This window comes from Alligator mississippiensis, chromosome 5 (assembly GCF_030867095.1).
Source record: "Alligator mississippiensis isolate rAllMis1 chromosome 5, rAllMis1, whole genome shotgun sequence".
Lineage (NCBI taxonomy): Eukaryota > Metazoa > Chordata > Crocodylia > Alligatoridae > Alligator > Alligator mississippiensis.
The window spans coordinates 93,421,905-93,444,283 of NC_081828.1; the positions used below are offsets into that span (position 1 = coordinate 93,421,905).

Sequence of the window (22,379 nt, forward strand, 5' to 3'; positions counted from 1 at the left end):
CTTGATAAACAATTATGGTTTAGTAAATGGAGACCTTTTCTTTAACCCAAAAAACGTTCTTTGCAGTTGGATATAGAGGTGGGTAAGATGCGGCTGGATACAGCAGACATTCGTAGGAGGATTTTGGTCCTCCCAACAACCTAGGCAAGTGCACCCCTTCCCCTCCCCTCCCCCAAAAAACAGAGGCCTCCTGCAGACTGTTCATACCACTCCCCATCCCACCCCCCCACCCCCCACCTGCCCAACGAGAGGTTTAATTAACCCTTCACAGGACATGATTCAGGGTGGCTAGGTGGTGTCAGGTAATGAGCTGTGCCCCCCCCCCGAACCAATGCCAACCTGCAAATAATAGCCCCCTAGCCCAGTCAAGGCAGCTGCTCCAACCCCTCCCCCTATAACCTGCTCATCCTCCACTCCCCATACCTTTCCCATGCAAACTGAAAACTTCTCCTCATTACTTTTCACAAAAATGCACTGCAGGCACTGATGCTTTCTGTTGTAAATAGGCAAAAAAAATATAACGAAGAACAATCACTGCTAGTTGTTGGCAGCATCCATAATATGTACTTTAAGGCAATTCAGTTCAAGGACCACCAGACCAGCTTCTCCATGCTGATATTGTCTCGTGCCATGTGCTGCCTGTCCACGTCTAACTGAAAACCTTCCTCCGGGTCTCACAAATATTGTGCAGGATATAAGCTGCCACTATTAAGGCTGTGATGTTTTCTGGCTTCAGGTTGTAGACCCACAGCAACTGTCCTGGTAGTAAAAACAATTTAAGTCGGCATATATATCAGATTAGTAATGCTTACAAAATGTTATATTTCTCCAACATTTGTCCTTAAGTTGTCCCATAGTTAAACCATGTACATTGATTATCTTTTCCCTGGTTCAGCCTGTCCTGACAATCTTCCACATCCATCCAAGTGCTCTATGCCTTGTTTCTTCCCTTAAGAGCCTTCATTTGATTAGGATTTTTCTTAATTGCAGATTATAGAACTACGCAGCGAGAAGAAAATCAATCAAGATAGGCTAGGGACATGAGGTAACTGAAAAGCGATTCAGGCATGCTTGGCTAACAGAAACAACACTGACCATTTTTCAGGGTTTGCTCCTTTGAGTTTAGCTGACCCAACTCTGGACATTGTGAAATTGCAGATACGTTGAACATCAGGTTGACCCAAATTCACTTTGTTTTTGCATTTGAAGTAAAGTGCCTTGATACCATCACTTATAGAAAACAAGGAGGTAAGGAGAAAAATATTGTAACAGCACATGCAATTTATGAACTCAGTAAAGGCCAAGCACAGGTATATACCTACATTAGTTATGCTGGTACCTATCTAACTGTGTCTATGTGCAAGACAAAGATTTACAGAAAGACTATTGTAATATCCATGTAGTATGGGGGGAGGGGAAAATTATGGCTGTTATTATATTACAATGACTTCTGGGAGTTCCAAATGAGATTATGGCCCCAGCACATTAGCTACAGTACAAACACATGCGAAGAGACAGTTTCTGCATTGAAGAATTTACAAGGTAAATAGACATGACAGGCACAGCTTGGGAGGGGAAACGATCCCAGAAATGTGAAGTGACATAGCCAAGGCAACACAGTAGGTAACTGGCAGGGCTGGAAGCTGAATGTGGTCTCCAGAGTACCAGACCCATACTATCTGTAGTAGACCATAGAATTACATCTAACATGTCCTCAGGAAAGTTAGGCCACAAGTTATATGTTTTGTTTTACTTCCAAATGCCAACTCATGTATCTTTACTACAGACCCAGTCCTACAAACACTAACACCTGCCAAAATTTCTACACTCCAAGGAATTATTCACATGCATGAACTTGGGCATGCATTTATGCAGGATCAAGGTCTTAGAGTGGGGTGGAAGGTGGAGTAAAAAGAGAAAAATATGGAGAGAAGAAACTGGTCATTCTAAAGCAAACAATTTGCAAGGATCTTCCCTTGCATCTACTTCCATATGTTGAATGCGTAGGTTGTTAGGTTGTTTTTTCCCCCCTGCTAGGGTACTTTTATTGCTGAGCCTATCATTCTTTCCTATGCAGCTGCAATTCCTGTTAGATTAATTTGTTGTTTGGAAATGTTTTTTGCATGACTGGGCATCCAGCTAGTAGAGGATGATTGTCCCCTGGAGCTCTGCCTCTCTTCATCTCATCATGTTATATAACTACTTCCCATCTGTAAAAGCTGTCTTCTTCTGCAGTGTGCATACCTCTCTCCTCAGGCCACAGCTCCTTCCATTGATGACAGCTCCTTAGCATTTGTGCCATGTTTCCTTCTCTTTGTGTTTCAGCTGGGAATAAAGTATTCCTTTTCCATTGAGCCTTATTTCCATTTCTTATGATGATACAGCCTTGTTGAAAATTTTACTTAGAAAGGCTTCATTTTTCATCTGGGTGGCTTCTTGTTAGATGATAAAGATCATCATTTGGAAGAGAAGTGTATTATAGGGACAAGATGAAAGCTGTGAAGCTCATGAACAGAGACAGTAGGGAGTTCAGCACTTACAATAACATGTTAACATTAAACATCCAAAATGGTTCATAATATATTTTTCCTGTTTTTTTAAATTAAGCACTCATTGGGTGTGTCTACATGAAACACTTTACTGTACATTAGATTAATGCACTGCACAGTAAGGCTTCAACATGTATGTGCACAGCAATCACTGCATAGTAAATTTGGCTAATGGACAGTTTTCTATTATCTGTAAAAACAGGTACCCCAACAAGTGGGATAGCTCCTAGTGAGCTTTCTGCTGGGCAGGAAAGCCCCACTGGTCACAGGACTCACAGGTAGTTGTGTGAACCAATGTGCACAGGGCCAGGGGAGCTCTGCCAGCTGCAGCAGCACCTGTCTCCTAGACCCATGCACATTGACCCCTTCTGATGTGCATAGGGCCAAGAGACAGGTGCAGCTGCAGCTGGCAGAGCTCTCCTGGCTCTGTGCACATCAGGACCACCTCCAGTGCCCTCTGTCATCCCCCAGTCTAGCACCTCAGGGAGCTACTGAAGGGGGGCAGAGCCGGGCAGCCCTGTACCAAGCTACTTCCATTGGGAGCAGATTTGCTCCCAACAAAGTGCATGTGTAAACATGCTCCCAGGGAAGGATCATTGCGCAGTATTTTACTGCACAGTAAGCAGTGTAAACATACTAAGCATATAGTGTAAGCACAGTAAGCATACTGTACAGTATTTTACTGCACAGTAAGCCTATATCACATTAATAGCTCATGTAGACACGTTCATCAAGTGCAAAAAAAAAAATTCTGTATACAGAGTTGATAAATATACTCCATAAAAACAAGAGAAGATGCCTATTCATAGAGAAAACAATATCACCCAAAACATTCTAGGAACCAATCCATGATTTACTTGACAATGCAGTCTCACAAATATATAAAGATATTTAATGAATGGATTTAGCTGTCTGGTTTCAGGACCTTTTTAACCACTAAATATTTGCTAATAACTCACTGCTGGAAGAGATCACATTGCCAGTGTCATAAATCAAAGTCTCATTATGAAGAATATTTCCAATATGCTGCCCTTTATGTGAAATCAAAATCATTACCATACTTTCCTTGGACTAAATGTTGGCATTCAGCCATGGAACAGAAACACAGCCCAAATTAAATTAAAAAATTTATTGGGCTGCTAACTTTCTATTCAGAAGGACGTCCATGATAGACAGAGAGAGCGGGGTGACATCACCTAAGGCTCTGCTACAATTACATTCTTTTCAACCAAGGGGAAAAAAAGGGAAAATAGAAAACAATGTTGATCACCCCAGCTACTCAAACTTTCTCCCCCTAACTTTAATGCTGTGCTCATTAAAAATGATAGATTTGGGAATAAAAGTAATATAATGTTTGTACATGCTTAGGCTGATACAATCTGCCTGTTGGAAATGGTAGGAGAGAGCAGTGCTGTCCTAGAACCACCCAGGGATAGGCATTATTTTCTCTGGTATTCCCTTTCTCCAGAGAATAGTATTCTGCACTACATGTGTATTTAAGGGACATTTGTTCTTTCATCCTGAGTTTCACTTTGCTGGAGTGGACCGAAGATTTAACTACATCTCTCTTGCTTGCTCATTGGGATAGTGGACACATGGTCCTTGCTTACTTGTCCACCCAGTCCCTGTCTCAAAGGTCAAGGTTTTAAGGCCGTGGGATAGGAGACTTATCTGACCCTATTGTCTTATCCCAGCAATGGCAAAATCTGAATTTCATCTCATTCCAGCAGGGGGAAAATGTTGGATGCCTATCAGACTTTTTTGAAAACTCAAAAATTTGAGCCATGAATTGAAAATCTTCTTAGACTATTTCCTTGGAAAAATATTTTGGTATTTCTTTAATCTTAAAGGTGTCGATCTATGTGAAAATTGGAAAAAAATTGTGGATGGGAGCCTGGAGATGAGGGTGTTAGAGAAAAACAATAGAAATATAGGAGCAGCTATATTGAACCAAAGCTGTAGTCCCATATCCTAAGTTCAACAGTGACCAGTATTGGTTCCTTCACAAAAGAAAACCTTTGTTAGAGAAAGCATCCTTTTAATTTCTAAGCATTGGAGTTTTGCTTAGTATGTTAATGTTCCCTAAATATTTTTACCTGATAAAATATTTCAGTTTCTGTTAAGTGTTAGAAATAAGAAAAAGCATAGACAATTTCTGATTTTTTTGTTTGAAACTCCAAAATACCATATGCAGTAAGCTATATCCTGGATCACAGTGTGCCTTAATAGTCTCATGCTAATACTGTGTGCTCACCAAAGGCTTTTTTGTCTGAAAATAAGACAGGCCTTCAGGATCCCTTACTGTACATTGCTGCCCTATGATAATAAACTTCAGAGACAACAGTCTCTGAACTCAAGCATAATGTGCTTTAGATGTTGGTTTGTGAACGCGTTAGTCAAATTGGCACAAAAGGTATTGCATGCCCAAATCTTGCTAGCTATGTGCCAGATTTGTTCAAGTATCTCACTTTATTTGCACAATCCTATTATTGTCATGCTTCACTCAGCCATGATAAAAGCAGACAGTGATTCTTTAATGTCTTTAGAGCTTGAAGAACTGACAGAAGCAGGAGACTTGAAAACAATAGGAGGAGGTGAAGAAATAGTCCATGATGATCGCATGGCATATTATTCATCTAGGGATACGAACATTACTTTGCAGGTGAATACTGCACTACTGGCTCCAGTCCTGATCACATCATGAGAACCAATTTGTAGTCCTATGGGTTTTCACTGTACATTAGGAGATAATGTAAAAGCCTGTTCAAACAGAAGCTTGGATGCAGAGTGCCTTTCGAGATAAATTCCAGTAGAGTGAACAAATTATGTCTCTTTTTATAATGTTAAGTACAATAGATATGTCATCGCATTCAAGTATGTTCCTTCTTCATAAACCAGAACAAGAAAAATCCCCGTTTTTGTTGTCTCCTGGAAGGGGAATCGTTATACAACACAGGTCTTTGCATATCTGATGGCAAGATTCAATTTTAGACTCGTTTGATTTTTTTATCTTTAGCAAATGTAATCCAAAGCCCCAAGGAAAATTGGTGAAATTGTTCCCATTAACTAGTTTGTGTTTTTTAGGGCTGTCTTTCTCTTGGACTCACCACTGAGATATCATCATGTTTCTACGCATCTGCATACCAGAGGGAATAAATCCTGGGGAGCAGTATATGAAGGGCAACATACAGCAGTCAAAACCAGGGCAGGAAGAGTGGCTCCAGGAAGTTTTTTCCTGGCACTACAATGCTTCTACCACTATTTTAATCTGAGTCAATGCAGGTTCATGTTTGTTTTGCCACATGGAAGGGGTTCCTGATCAATCTAGCTGGGCACCATATGCAGAGCACCTCCTTGAAGCTTGCCCTGTTTGCTAATTTCAGGACCAGTATCCGGCACACATAACAGAAAGTGAGGGCAATTATGTTTTTCATTTCCTGACCTAAAGAGCAATTGGTCAGGTGGCAATAATGTGTATGTTAGAGAAAGACAACATAATATTTGTGAGGTATGCAGTTTTTTGCACCTTTACAACCTGGCAATAGTGGCATTCCCCAACATTAGAAGAAGTTTGGTCCTAGGGCCAGACTTGAGTTTTATGGCATGTCCCTATTTCTAACGTGTGCCAAAACAAATTCAAAGCTGTCTATCAATTTAAAAACACCTGTATCCACAATCTGGACAGTATGACTCAAAACTGTCATAATATTAACATTAACTTTTTTTAAAAGTTTCCTATAGCCAGCCCAAGCTTTTGCTCTTTACCCAAGCAGATCTTTATTCCTGATACTGAAACTGGACATGAGAGACCTATTTGACATCGTGACCAGTGAGGGATTAGCAAATTGGATTTCTCTTCTAGTTAATTTTTAACTATTAGCACTACACAATTTTAATGGTTTCATATTTTTGTTTGTTTGCTATTTCTCTACAACACATATATTTAAAAGGCTTTTTGCATTAGATATGAATTTCGGCATCATTTAACTTTCATTTTTGCTTGCTTATTATCAGTACTACAGCTTCTTTTTAACATTCCTTTATTTCTCCTATTCACCATAGCCATAGATTATATCCTTACATGTTGTGTCACTTAATAAAGAGTTGTTTTTTTTCAGACGAACTTCTTTCATCTTACAGGATTCCAAAATCATTCCCAAAGTGTATGTAGAGTAATATCACTTCACCACTACTGGAATGCAGATGTTGGTATGATAGAATGCCAGAGCAGCTTAATAGAACCTGGCAAAGCTAACACAGGTTAGCACAGGAAATGCCACTGAATATCAAATGTAATTGCAACTGGCAGGTAAACATAGGTAAGCAGAATACAATTATACATGTTGACATTTGAACCCACACAAACTGTGAGAGTTTAGAGCAAAGCCAAAAACACTTTCCCCATTCCACAAAAAGATTCCAGTTTTCAAAAATGTTCCTGAATTTAAATGGAACAACTTTCTAAGTATTTTGTGAAGAAACGGAGAAATACCCCAAAATAACAAGTGATCTGTTCAAATGGATATTTAATTATTTCTAGAATGTGAAACCACGTCCAGGGAAGAGACAAGAAAGGGGCAGAACTCAGAAAAGCCAGTGTCCATGGGGTCAGAGAACTCACCTAGGATATGGAAGACTAGGTTCAAATGCCTTCTTCCCCCATTTGGAGGAGGGACTTGAACCTATAACTCATGTTGCAGAACAAGGGTGACCAACCTGTGGCCAAGGCAGCCCCTGCATGTGGCACATGGCAGACTAGGGAAGGGACAGGCATTTCAGCAGCAAATATGGCAGGAAGGAGAAAGTTAAGCAGCAAATTGGACAGAAAGCAGAGGGAAAGAAACAGAAAGCAGAGCAGCATATCAGGCAGTCAGCACAAGGCTGGGAGGAGAAACAGAGCAGCAGATCAGGCAGGGAAAGCAGACTGGAACAACACTTGGGGAGGATGCAGGGCTAATTTGTGGCATACCTGCCAAAAAGTTTGACCCCCCATACTGTTCCAAAGAAAAACACTAATGATATCCCTATTTTAGAGTTATTCTCTCTCTTGAATTTCAACCAGAATTCCCTCCGGGATCTGACTTCTGTTTTGCCCCATCAAAACTATTTGCTCCCATGAAAAGGTTTGGTTTTGACAAATCACCATGTTATGGCCAAAACAAAAATGATCCAAAAATTCCCAGGTAGTACTAGCAAAGGGATCTTTATAAAGACAAATGGTTAAGATTTTTGTTTTACATCTCCTTAATGAGGAAGACCAGTCTCATGCAGCATCTCATAATAATAAGCTGGACTACTGACAAAAAGAGAAGTGCTACCTACTAAAATCTCCAACTTGACTTCTGGTTTAATTGTGGGTTATCTTTGGAAATCTCCCATCTAAGTTCTGGTAGAGTACCAACTCATCTACATTTAATTATCAGGGGGAAACAGAAAAAGATGACAAAGAATATGATCAGCAGGTTCCAAAGAGTACCATAAAAGGATTTGCCAATCCATGTGTGGAATATGAGTTTTGTTAATCATCATAACACTGAAAACTGCATCATTCAAATCCCAAAGTGTTGTATCCTTAAGCACATTAAGGATGTCTAAGCTGCTGCTGTTGTGTTGGACTGCTGTCTTTTTGGTATAATTCTTGCTTAGACCTAAAATAGTACTTCAGAATCACAGTTTTCATTTAAAAAATGAATTTAAGTGTTCGCTATTGACTGTGGGGAAAACCTGAAAGCCTGAACTCAGGCAAGACTATATGGACTCCTTGATTCTGCAGCTGAACAATTTGGCATTTTTACAAGATGCCATGAAAATCAGGATTTTAGCTTCAGGATTTACTATTTTGAACAAGTCAGGTATCTGTTTTTTTCCCTGCACTGTTGGGACTGTCCTACAGCTGCTTCATGTTCTCCACCTTTCCTTGTAAAAAGGGTAAATTGCACTGTTCTGTGGAGCAGTGACCCACCCCTGAGGTAGGGACATGAGTTGACTATAAGTTCCAGGCCAAAAGAGGAAGAGGAAGTTCCAAGCCAGGCTGTGTAGACCACCCCACAACAGCCGAGGATGAGGAAGTTGAGTCACTATGAAAAAAACCCTTATTCTTGAAAATTGTGGTCAATAAACTTTACATGAATAAGTATTTTCTCCTATAGCAAGAGCTGTTCATTTTTGTTGGAAGAGTGGAAGTGAAGAATAAGCTGTATAATAAATGAAGCTTACTGTGAGATTTTTTAACCGTTGCCATGGAACTTGGTTTTGTTGTGCTGGTGATCACAGGGGAGCTTATCCCGAAAGTGGCTGAAGCTGGAAGTCAGAAAACCAGTGATCTTCTGCTCTAATTGTAGTCTTATGCCTTCTATTAAATTCATGTGCCTTGGAATCTGTTTCCATTCCCAAGGGCTTGATTTTCAATTGTTGTATCAAAAGAATTACCTGAAAAGGCGACACAGTAGATTCAAACTGAGAGATAGAGTGACCTAGGGATTAAAAAGTGAGGTTCAAAACTTGCTGATACCAATGAGCAAACCTTTGGGACACCCCAATGTTCACAGGAAGACCAGCAACGTGAGCAAGGTTTTGATACAGATGATTCACCAAATATGTATCCAGCTTAGATCTGGTTGAACATTTTCTAATGATTTTTGGTTTTGGTCAGAAAATGCCAATTCATTGGAACAATCTTAAAGGCACCAACTGAAAGACCCAAGCTCAGATCCTTGCGTTGTCTGATTTGGAGTAAGCAACTGAACTCAGGCCTCCTATCTCCCCTTTATGTGACCTGATCACTGAGCTATGGACTCACTCACCTTCAATCAGCTGTTCTGGGGCATCTCTCTGGTATTTTTTATGACTAATGTTGACAGGTTTATTTAGAGTCTCATCTCAATATAGAGCAAAAACAGATGTAGAAACCATGAATTATGGGAACACATAATAGCAGCTTTTCAGCTGGTGCCAGTCCAGTGACTCATATGAGTTATGTTTAGGTACAGGGCAATCTCTATCAAAATGTTCCTATAAGAATCAATTACATTCTGTTTTGTGTTTGTGCTGCTGTTAATATTGTGAATCTAGACATTTATCACTTTCTTCCCTACAGTGCAAGTTTCTATAGGTCATTCAGATATTTAGTTTAGTTAACAACCTTAGCAAATTAATATTATACCTCCAGAGGCATACTCTACTTCAATGTGATTTTATATGGCTTATCATGTTCAAGTGCTACAAAATGCGCCTATAGTCAGTAGACTGTGTACTGAACCTCTCATATCTGCATTAACATTTCTTGATGTGCCTTGACATCTTGACCTTGCCATCTTTTGCCTGATAATTTTCAACTTTTCTATCTTTCAGCCTTAATTGTCTCTGCTCTAGGAGTTAGACAGCACATCACCTCTTAGAGCACTTCAGGCAGAACTCACAAAACTGTCATTGTGTCACAATGGGGGTTTCAGCTGTTTTTCATTTCTTCTCAGATATAGTGAAATGTTTTCCAGAGGCAACATTTATTGTAATTATATAAAAATATAACTTATCTAATGGGGGGCGAGTAGTGATGCACTGAACTAAATATAGATGCTGGGTTCTGTGGCTTCTCCCAAAAATAATGGTGCCCAATGATTATGGCATATTTCTTTTTTATATGATCCAATCATAATGCTAAGAACAATAAGGATGCACCAGATACTATTTTGTATTTAAAATACACTCACTCCATAATACTGGAACTCCTTCAGAGTTCAATTATATGGATTCCAAGACTAGATTATGTAACTCCTAATTATTATTTGCAGATGTGCAAAATGACCCGCTTGAAATTAAGAACAACTAAAACTCTACTTGTTTCCTGGAGTGTACATAAGCTAAATGTGTAATTGAAGTTGGACTCAAGGGGCATTTATACACTTGGTCTGGGAGTGAGGGGAAGGGGTGCTTTAACTAGAGCGGCTCTGAGAACCACTCTAATTACACCACCTGGAGCGTCATGTGTATCAGCGTCCCTGTGATGAAAAATGGCAGCAGGGGTACTATAACTAAAGCTTGTTCAACAAGCTTATTTAAAACATCCCTGCTGCCATTTTTTCAGTGTAGGGACACTGATACAGGTGATATTGGAGTGTGTTGGAGCATGGTAATTACTACACTCCAGCAGACTAGATTAATTGCGTCTGCTCCACCATGCTGTAATTATAGTGTGTTGGAGCAGCCTTGCTGCACATGTATAGCCACCCAAAAGTCCCTCCACCCCACAACAATAGAGGATGTAGAATTTCAGCCTACATTTTACTATTAAGTTTTATGATTCCTTATTGAGATTGTTGAGTTTTGTCAAAATCTGAAGTTGCTTGGTCCCCAGATTATGTGGGAGCAAACAAACATTCAAAGATGTGTGGAAGAAAGAAGGTAGAGAGGGAGACTGAGAGGAGAGTTGATAAGGACACAGAGGAGTAGATGGAATTGGGGACCAATCAGGCAACAAAATTTGCAATGAAGAGACAACTGAATAGTATGAACCTGAACCTGTTTGGAAATTGAATGGTGATTGGAAGATGTGGGCCCTGTTACACGGTAATTTTGGGAATCTCTGGAGCTCTTAAACACTGGATTGTCCACATTAACACCTGAAATAAGTTTTAAGCACTCATTATGCTGCTCAAAGTTACACCACTCCAGGGCAGGATTATCTGTGATCTGTATTACCTAGCTCATGTTACACTAAGAAGAGTAAGTCTTAGTAAGTCAGGTGAACATCTCAATTACCCCGGCAAGCAGCAAGCATTTCCCCTTCTGAGTTACTTTCTTTACAACTGAATCTATCCCTCTCAAAAAACACCCCACCCATCCCTGCTCCCCAGCTAGCCTGGATCTTACCCACACCCCACTCCATCCTTCCCAGCACTCCAGATCCCCTCTTACTCCTTTCTCCCCATGGTTATGTCTGTCCCAGGAAAGCAGGAAGGAAAGGTTAACCTTCCAGCCCAGCTGCCACCACTGCCACCACTGGCTACTACCATTATTACTCTTTGGGCAAGCTTAGCCTGAAGGAGAGCAACAGCCCAGCAGCCATGGCAGTGGGGGCCAGGCAGGGTCCCCAGGTTAACCCTTCCCTGCTTGGGACAGTGAGTGCAGGCAGCCACAAGTAAGCAGAATGCATAGGTGGATTAACACACAGGCCCATGGGACCCAGGCCTAGGGGCCCCTTGGGTGCCTGGCTTCCCTTGGGAAACAGAAAGTTTCCCCTTGCAGATGGGGCAGCATTTTAGCCTGCAAGGGGTCCTGCTTGGGGCTGTTAGGACACAGCATGCATGCATGTGGCCAGGAAAACAGCCAGACAGCATGGAGAGCAGCTCCCTGAAGGTCAGTCTAATGGGGGGAAAGGGCATGGGGGAGGGAAAAGGTATGGGGGGCAGATTCATAGCTTCAAAGATGCTGGGGTCAGAAGGGACCTTAACAGATCATCGAGTCCAACCCCCTGCCAAGGCAGGAAAGAGTGCTGGGGTCAAATGACCCCAGCCAGGTGCCTCTCCAGTCTTCTCTTAAAGACCCCCAAGGTAGGGAAGAGCACCACCTCCCTTGGAAGCCCATTCCAAATTCTGGCCACCCTTACCATGAAGAAGTTTGTCCTGATATCTAGCCTAAATCTGCTCTCTGTCAGTTTGTGACCATTGTTCCTCATTACCCCAAGAGAAGCCCTGGTGAACAGAGCATCTCCAATCCCTTGCTGCATCCCCCTAATGAATCTATAGGCGGCCACAAGATCAACTCTCAGCTTTCTCTTGTGAAGGCTGAAGAGGTCCAGGTCCCCCAGTCTCTCCCCATAGAGGTTGTCCTGTAAGCCCCTAACCATATGGGTGGCTGTCCTCTGGACCCTTTCGAGCCTATCAACATCCTTCTTGAAGTATGGTGCCAAAAACTGGACGCTGTACTCCAACTGTGGTCTGACCAATGCCGCATAGAGGGGAAGTATCACCTCCTTGGATCTATTTGTCATGCATCTGCTGATGCATGATAAAGTGCGTTTAACTTTGCTGATGGTTTCATCACACTGACGACTTATGTTCATCTTGGAGTCCACTATGACTCCAAGATCCCTTTCGAATTCTGTACGGCTGAGAGGGTCACTTCCCAGCCAGTAGATGTGCTGGATATTTTTGCACCCTAGGTAAAGCACTCTGCACTTGTCCTTGTTGTACTGCATCCTATTGTGTACTGCCCACTTTTCTAACCTGTCCAGGTCTGCCTGCAATTGTTCCCTACCCTCTGGAGTGTGCATTTCACCCCACAATTTAGTATCATCCACAAATTTAGACAGAGTACACTTCACACCCACATCCAAGTCACTGATGAAGATATTGAAGAGTACAGGTCCAAGAACCAAACCCTGTGAGACCCCATTACCCACATCCTTCCAGGTTGATACTGACCCATCTACTACCACTCTCTGGGTGTGACCACTAAGCCAATTTGCCACCCACCGGACCATGTAAACATCTATGTCACAGCCTCTTAAATTATTTATGAGAATAGGATGAGATACCGTATCAAAGGCCTTGCTAAAGTCCAAGAAAATGACATCCACCTCTACTCCTGCATCTAAGCATTTTGTGACCCTGTCATAACATAAAACTAGATTGGTTAGGCATGATCTACTTGCTACAAATCCATGCTCATTGCCCTGCTGCATTATTTTTCCTGCTGGACGCCCAGGGATATGATCCTTCATAATCTTTTCAAAGACCTTTCCAAGGATGGAGGTGAGACTGACTGGTTTATAATTACTTGGATCCTCCTTCCTCCCCTTCTTGAAAATAGGGACCACACTGGCCCTCTTCCAGTCCTCTGGGATCTAACCCAAGCACCATGAGCACTCAAACAGCCATGCCAGTGGTTCTGCTATGTCACTGGCCAATTCCCTCAGTACCCTCAGATGCAGCTCATACAGCCCTGCTGACTTGGCTCCCATAGTGAGGGAAGGAGTGGGGTGGTGCAGGGGCTAGGGCTGGGATTGGGGGATCTGAGGCTGGGGTGGGCAGCAGAATGGAGCTATGGGTGGCTCATCCAGGAGGTGCAGGAAGGGGGGGGGGGTGACTCCCCACCAATGTGGACATCTCCCCCCCCCCCCAAGAGAGGCATGGTGGACATGTGTTCCCCTATAATTGTGTGGGGGGCAAATATGGGCTGCTTGCTGTGGGCTCAGGATTCTCCATTCTGCTGCATTTCCCTTGGGAGCCCCATGCTGGTTGTGTGCCTCCTGCCCACACAGCAGCTGTGGAGGTGGTGAGTTGTGCCCCCCACTGCTGGGTGGGCAAGGGGCATGCAGCCAGTGTGGAGCTCCCAGGGCAAAGGCAGCAGAGTGGACAGCCCCAAGCCCAGAGTGGGCAGCCTGCATCTGCCCTCTCCCCACTTGGCTCTGCTCTGGCCATGGTGGTGGGGAGGGCAGGGCATAGGGAGGAGAGACAGGCATGTGCCACCCCATCCCAGCCCAGCTGGGTCCATTCAGCCTACCTCATGGGGCATGGAGGCCTGACCTGCCCTTAGCAGCAGCAGCACCAGGAGGGGAAGCGGTCCCTCCCCCTGCCGGAAGTCCAGCTCCCAGGACCTGTTGCCCAGCTGTGGGTGAGGAGTGGCCCAGTGGTCCATGCTCCAGGCCTGGAATAGCTCCATGGCCCTGCCCTGGGCAGAGGGAAGGGTGTGGGGACCCTAGCCCAGAGACCACCCAGCCCTGGGCAGCCAGGAAGGCTCACACCTTCCTCCTCAGCCCTGCTGGGCAAGCTCCTGAAGTTGCCCCTTGACACTTTTACATGTGCTCCAGGGATGGAGGGAGGTGACACATTAATTAGTGTGGCTCTGAGAGCCATTCACAGCATCTCATGTATCAGCAGTGGAGATGAAGAAGGGTCAGCAAGAAACTAGAAAGAACCAGCAAATGACAGGAGGAAGCTGGGGTCAAAGTCTTGAGCATGTGCTCTTAGCAGAGACGCTTGTAAATGAATGAAATGCATAGGTAATTCCATGCTAATGGGTGGAACAGAAGGAGGGACGAAGGTGAAGTAAATGTTAATGAACGTGAACCAAGGTGTATAAAATGTGAAAAGAACTAATGTTCAGTGCAGGTCCCTGGTTTGTTGGTTTTTTGGGACCTTTGTCCGAAACTGTCTCCATTCTGAATAAAGCTGTTGCAAGCAATGTGTGCTGGTGTTTGCTCCCTGCTTGCTCTGGCTAATGAGTAGCAGGATCCATGAGCAATTGGATCATTGTCTCCCTAGTCGTTGGGCGCTGCATGGAGTCGGGGGTCTAACAATTATTATTGTCATCACCATCATGCCTCTGTTCATAGACTGGGGGGCATCACAGAACTTTCCACAAGCAAACTAAAGAGTTAGGGCATTTCCCAAATAGAAAATCAGAACATGTTTTGTACAGTAGCTGTCATTGCAATGTAAAGCAGTAGGATGCCAGCAGAGATCAAACATTGTCCTCCATCCTTCCCATGCCTCAGTTAGCAAATCAGTATACACACTGGGGAGAGCTCTTTCTTGTCTGTCTTCCTCTTGTGCATCAACTGTTGCATTATTCCCAAAACATATCATTGCTATGTTTTTCATGTTCAAATGTGACAAAAGCATACAAAGTATTTACGTTACTCTTAGCTGCTGCTCTGAATCATAGCTAAATATTTTTTAGTTTATAAACATTCACTGGGACCAAAATTATCTTTTCTCTTTCATTTTTCACAGCACTTCAGACAGCATTAACTTTTGGAAGCCATCTAGTAAACCAACAACAAAAGAGAAGATATGGACTATGGTAATAGTCTCAGTCAACTTCTGTGATTTCATTCCTAAATTTTGGTAAAGATACTTCTTTGAACTTACTCAGAAAGGTACAGCAAAATACCCTGCTTCACATCCTCCCAATGGGCTCTGAACATCATAGTAAATGATAAAAAACAAAAAACCTTGTGTAACTACACATAGTGATCTCCCCCTCCTAAAGGTTGTGCAACTGGCTAAAGGTAAGAGTCTTGAGGTGCACTACTACATCACCATGTGAGACCAAGAGAAACAGTAAAGTGCATGTTCCATGGCTAACAGGATTAAAGGAACAAATATTTTTTCATTGGCATCAGTTCAGGTGAGGGTCTGCACTGACTGCAAAGGCAACAGTTTGAGGTTTTTTTATGAAATATTTTTCAGATTTTTCCAAACATATTTAGGTTATTTCCTAGACAGATTTTAATGTTTCATCACATTTCCACTTTCTTGGCCAGATTTAGCTAATCTCACTCATTGTGGGTGCACCTACATGTGTGCTTTACTGAGGAGCTAATTAGTTAATTAGCTCCTCAGTAAAGCATCACTATTTACATGTGCATCCATATTAGGGTACAGTAAACTAATTAATTCTACTGTAGGATAGTACTATCTCGAACAAGTACTATCCTACAGTAGTGTAGTTAAACGCACCACAACATATGTGTAGATGGCTACTGGGGCTGGCTGAAGCATGAGGGTGCTTCAGTGTGGGAGATGCCTGCTGACTAGCCCCACACTGTAGCACCTTCATGCTCCAGCCATTCCCTCCACAGCACATTGAGCCGGGGGGAGTATCCCTGGGCTGGCAGGCTGGCCCCCCTCCCTGGGCTCCCTACCAACTCAGGCTGCTTCATCCTGGCTTAACACACTGCTGTCCAAGCACACGTGTAAATACTGTGCCTGGGAGCAATAAACTCCATTGCAAACTGCACCATAGTTTATTACTACTTGGTAATTGTACAGGAAGATGCCCCTCATGAATGGTACTTTAGTCCCCAGTTGGTCTAACTGAAGCCACTGAGACCATACAGGTAGGAAGGAAAATGAAGTCATCTGAATCCATCCCCATATTAGCAGCATAAGTGATGGCGTGTGTGTGAAAAGTTTACATGAACCAAAGAGGGGGAAATAAGACTTTAATTTATGTTTGCAAACAAGACAATAGAAAATAAATAGCCCAGCCCCGAATTTGTGCCACAGTTAACAGTTACTGTTCATAAGGGAAGAAATGATCATCAACTGGAAGAGACTAATGGCAACTGGAGAATATTTTTGCATCTTTTTTTAACACTATATATGATATTTATGTGATATATGTAAATTTTTGTTTTGCTCTCCTGCAGATTCCAGCTTCATGTTGGTAAACCTCCTGATATACTGTGCATTGCAACTAATATAATATCACAACATTCCTATTTATCCTCTTCTATGATTACTAATGATGTGCATATCATGTTTTAGGTTAGTTTAGGTTCATATAAACTGAAAGGGTTTGCCATGCTCCTTTTAAAGAGATTTTTTTATAGATAGTACTGATGTAAAATAACATGATTTCCTTATCCAAAGTAATAGCGCTATAACTAATCTCAGCAGAGACTTGAAGGAAGGTGAGTAAGAGATCAATTCAACATGTTAGCAGGGGTTTACTTTACCTCCATTAATAAATCCAAGTGGTATTCTGTGAGTGTGTCTGTAGCACTAGATAATTTCTCTTACCATTATAATAGGGCTGTGGCTGTACTGCAAGCTGTAGAAACATTACCAGAAGCAGATAGACATAATTTGCTCTGATATTGTCCCCATCTGTTATTTTTTCAAATGTAACTGCAGCCGGGGGGGAGGAGGGAAAGGAGGGGGCATGGGCTGAGCTGCCAGATTTAAAGACATCATCAATGCCACAAACAATTTCAAAGACAACATTTTTTAAAAACTGTCAAGCCTAATGACTTTCCCCAGAGATGAAAACTCATGTTTAGGATTCAAAGCGGAAGAGAATGGGAAATATATTGAAAAGCAAATAGTTTGATAGGGTTTTACTCTAAGAAAAAAAATCCAATCATTTTCATGTGGCCAGATGGCTGATATTTTTTTTCAAAAGTCAAGATCTAAAAATGTAGATGAAAGACAGTTTTATACTGCATGGGATTTAAAAATAAGATAACAAGAATATAGATGGACTATCAAGAAAGATGACAGTGGAGTTGCTATGACAGGGCCAGATTACTCACCTCCTGTTTCCAGTTCTGTGAGCACACCTTCATACCCACATATCAAACATCTATACAGGGACATTACTGCATAGAAACCTAGACTGTAAATTAACAACACACTAGCCACTTCACACTCACTCACTGTGGATGCCCCTGGTGCTCTCTGAGTGCTTCTGTTTGAAATAGCACTTCTGGTTTCTCCTGTGAAGAGAAGCCTTTACATACACCACCCATTCTGTACACATGCACATACCTGTAAGTATACTCCAAATACACTATTTATACATACAAAATACTTAGACCTTGTACCTACTAAAAACACAGTTTTCTGGCTAGAATTTTTAAACTTTATCATAGAGGTTTTGGGATTTTTCAGTGGTGGTTTGAGGCATTTTTTGGTAGCATATGTGGTATTTTCATATAAACAGTTGAAGAATAGATAGAGGCCATGCTGAAATTTGACTAGTCATGGCAGTGAGTACATGTTTCTACTCTTAATAAACAGGACACAGTTTCATTTCCAGGTCATTGAAATGAATATATCAGGTTTCAGGCACTTGTTATGAAGGCGTGAATGGGTTTTGTTTCACCTGTGTTTTAGCTCAGATGTGAGCCAAAATAATTCCATTGCCAGGCCTTTGTTCCTCAAAAATATGGGCTATGTTTATCACAGTTGGGTTATGATATAAAGAGGGTGACAACTTTCTGATCAGTAACAGACATTTAGACACCCCTTCAAGAGATGGGCTTAGCATGTAAAAGCTAGATCTAGAACCAAACTTGTTCAAACCTCAAAGAGTTGATTCAATCTGCTAAACACAACAAAACAAAGAAAATCAGTTTAATGGTATCTGGCATCCTAGAGCTTCCAGGAAATGTTTAAATATACCTACTATAATTAGACATTAGATTATCTGTGTTTTCCAAGTGTACCACCCAGTATTTCCTTACTGTAAGACATGTGATTGATAAAGTGGTATTAGCTTCTGTTTGGTTCACAGTGCATGCATCTACACATGCACTTTACCTCACAGGAGACTTATTAGCTCCACAGTGTAGCATCACAGTCTACATATGCACCAGTATTAGGGCAAAGTAGATTAATTAACTCCGCCATAAGATAGTACTCTCAGGGACAGTACTATCTTGTGGCAGGGTACTTACGTGCGACCAAACACATCTGTAGACTGTGGCAAGGGCTGGCCCTTTCTCGCTGCAGAGGGACACCATCTTAAGCTAGGTCAATGGGAACTAATGGAAGCTCCTTCATGCCTACACTCCCTCCACAAACCTCTGAGCCTTTAAATCAGTCACTGGGGCTCCAGTTTGGGCTGGGAGTACCTCAAAATGCACCTAATCCCCTCCCCGCCCACCCCTGGCTCAGTTTGGAGTGCCTTTCTAAGGAATAAATTCCAGTCTTCCCACTCAGGATCCCTAAAAGTCCATCTTGAATAAACAAACAAAAATGTGGACAGAATCACCAGTTTCTGGTGCTCCCTCCTCAGCTTCTCATCCAAGGGCCTTCACTCTCCTTCCTGTGCTTCTCTTATGTCCACCTATTGCTGATCAGGGTTGGAAATTTGCAGTGTGGCAGCATTGCAGTCTCCTACAGATTAATAGAGACCTTCAAGTTGAAGAGAGCCCACAGCAGAGCCAGAACTCCTGGGCTTCCCCAGTGTCCTGCACAGGCTTCCCCTGTGACATCTGCTTGGTGCCTTCCTTGCTTTCCGGCAGAGCTGGCAATGATGGCAGTGACCCAGCAAGGCCGGCAGCAACACTGGCATGCTCCAGAATTCACTCCAGTAAGGTAGAGGGTGCAAGCAAGCACATTCTTTTCCCTTTTGTCCTGCTACAGGGACCTCAGGAGGTCATCTAATCCAACCCCCTGATCAAAGCAGGACCATCCCCAACTAGATCGTTCCATCCAGGGCTTTGTCAAGCCAGGCCTTAAAAACCTCCAAGGATGGAGATTCCACCACCTCTGTAGGTAACCTATTCCAGTGCTTCACCACCCTTTTAGCGAGAACATTTTTCCTAATATCCAACCTAAACTTGCCTTGCCACAATTTGAGACCATTGTTCCTTGTTCTGTTATCTCCACACTGAAAACAGTCTAGCTCTATCTTCTTTAGAACCCCACTTCAGGTAGTTAAAGCCTTCTATCAAATCTCTCCTCAGTCTTCTCTTTTTCAGACTAAATAAGCCCAGTTCCCTTATGTACAATCTTAGCTTTGGGAAGCATGTTCTCAAACATGTCTGCATCCTGCAGTCCAAAGGGATCAGAAGAGAATAAACTCATTAATGAGTGAGTAAGGAGCAGGAAGCACAATCTTCATTATGCATTTCATTGTCATTTAGCACACGTAAATGTGCAGTACCATCTTATGATGCAGAGTGATAAATGGAATAAATCATACTAAGAAAACATTTTTAGGACATCAATCACTATTGCATTTATAATTTAATTTTAATAAGCATGTGTTAATGGGAAACTAGAGACACCTGATCACTGGAAAACATCCATACTTAATTGACAATATCTAAAAGGCATCATTTATGGTTTATTTATCCCATTCATGTGCTTTAGTAATTGCTACTAAGTGATACTAACTACTCAATTCTCTGCAGTAGTCCTTACAAACGTACAATCACAGGACTGAAATTTTGTAAATGCACAATTAAAAGTGCACATTCACATTTGTCATAATACAGCTTAGGCATATCCATCTATCAGTACATTTTTGCAGGTCCTAACTTTTATTCAAGCACAGTCCCAGAATAAATACTTATAAGCACTAAAACCAATAAAACACTATTTGCCAAATTCATTAGTCAAGTAAAGTTTCTGCTTTTCATAGTCTAATTTATTCATTGACTCAGCTTGCTCATATTCAGTGAGCTCTAACAAGTTTTGTTACTGACTAAACAAATAACAACACAGTAGCCAGTTTTAACGCCTCTTTCATTATCACCCATTCTGAAGCTATCAAGTGCAAGTATCCATTTTATGGCTCTAAGAATTACAGCAGAGTAAAGGAGTATAAACGTAGGTGCACAGAAAATCAGATCCCCGGTATTTATCCATATTATATTCTTCTGCTAAATATTATCCTGTGGAGATGGTACCACACTGCTTTGAATCATAAAAGTATGAAATGGCTGATAAACATGCAAATAGCTAATAGGCATAGATCCTATTAATGAACCCACATGTAGGCTTGGCAGTAGGAACTAGGAAGTAACATACCTTGGTGCACTTCAGGTCCACAGGTTATTACTGTGAAGCCATGCATTAATAATGCAAATGTGGCACTTTGTGCACATCCTGTACTGTTATTTACCTTGTTTTTACAGCTCTCATTGGACGAGCATTTTGTACTTTTTTGTACTTTACACTGATGCCTATTGAAGTTTCAACACTCTGGATTCCCTTTGCTTGTAACCCAGGACTAATCCAACTGCTACTCGTCCCACTACTCAATGTGAAGGCAGCGGCCAAACTGTCTTTGGGTACAGGCTGGCTCCTGAAATGTTGTTTTCTTTGAGAAGAAGCTGAACATTCTTACATCAGCAAATATAAAAGCAATCACACTTATGGATCATTCATGATAACTACGGTAATGTATTTGGGAGAGTATAAGGAGCCAGCTCTGTGAATTATTTAATAATAATTTAATAATTTAAAGAATTTTAAATATACATTTTTTTACCTGCCAGTGCGAGTGCTACAAAATGCTCCTCTACTTTTCTTATACATCATAAATTCTTCTCAATATCCAAATGAAACCCAAAAAGTATCCAACTTTTTAAAAACAAATGAAAAGGACAGCTTTCTTCATAGGCATCTGCGCTTTAATTTGTGCAAAATGACATCATTCAATCTGTACAATTTGCCTTGAATGCTCCACTTACATATAAAGTACATCCTGGTTCCAGTTGGCCATGACAGGGAGCTATTGAGAAATGAGGAAGAAGCATTTAAATCTGTTCAATCATTATTTTTTCCATTATATTGGATAATAAAAAGGATTATGATTTCCTCTGAAAAAATATCTGTATTGAAGACCATTTCTTTGATGAACCCCGACCATGTTTTGTTAACATGAAAAGGAACTCATGCATTCATTCACATATGGAATATCTAAGACCTCATTTTTTAAAAAGAAAGGAATGAAATTGCCCCTAGTGTGTTAGGAATAGATCATTCAGAAGTGGTAGGAACCACTGATATGGCAACATGTTTCAGTTTCAATTACTTAAATTTTAAACATATTTGAATAGAGCTCTGTATCCTTCTTTGCTTTTCATAATAACCAGTGAAACGTTAGAGCAGCCCTGCAATAGAGATGGGTTATTTCTACTAGGAGAAAAAGTTAAGTGTCATATTGGGCTGCATTATTAACAGGGATCCCAGTTTTCTTTGATTTAAAAAAAACCCTCAATTTTCGATTAAAAAAAAGTAACCCTAAATCCACATTTTCCCATGATTGAAATGAAACACCACAAATAGATAGATAGATAGATAGATAGATAGATAGATAGATAGATAGATAGATAGTGATGTTTCATTTTAATCATGGAAAAATGTGGACTTGGGGTTACTTTTTTTTAACTAAAAATGGGGGGGGGGTTAAATCAGAGAAAACCAGGATCCCCGATTATTAAGGATCCCCGATTATTAATCATCCCAGGATCAATCCTCACTACAGTGATGAAATAGGTCTAACCTTATCGGAATCATCAGGGTTGACAAATTATTATGAACTTAGCTAGCTGAACGCGGAGGATCAGTCTAATGAAGTTATCTG

At 41.6% G+C, this 22,379-nt stretch overlaps 1 long non-coding RNA gene across 1 annotated transcript in view; it reads right to left on the bottom strand.

The window, feature by feature from the left end:
- Positions 1–379: 379 nt before the first annotated feature.
- The window catches only part of LOC109282321 (uncharacterized), a 75,454-nt gene continuing 53,454 nt past the window's right edge, over positions 380–22,379 (bottom strand). Inside the window, exon 3 of the long non-coding RNA XR_002089268.2 lies at positions 380–759. This is a non-coding gene — a long non-coding RNA (uncharacterized LOC109282321). The remainder of the gene's footprint in view (positions 760–22,379) is intronic.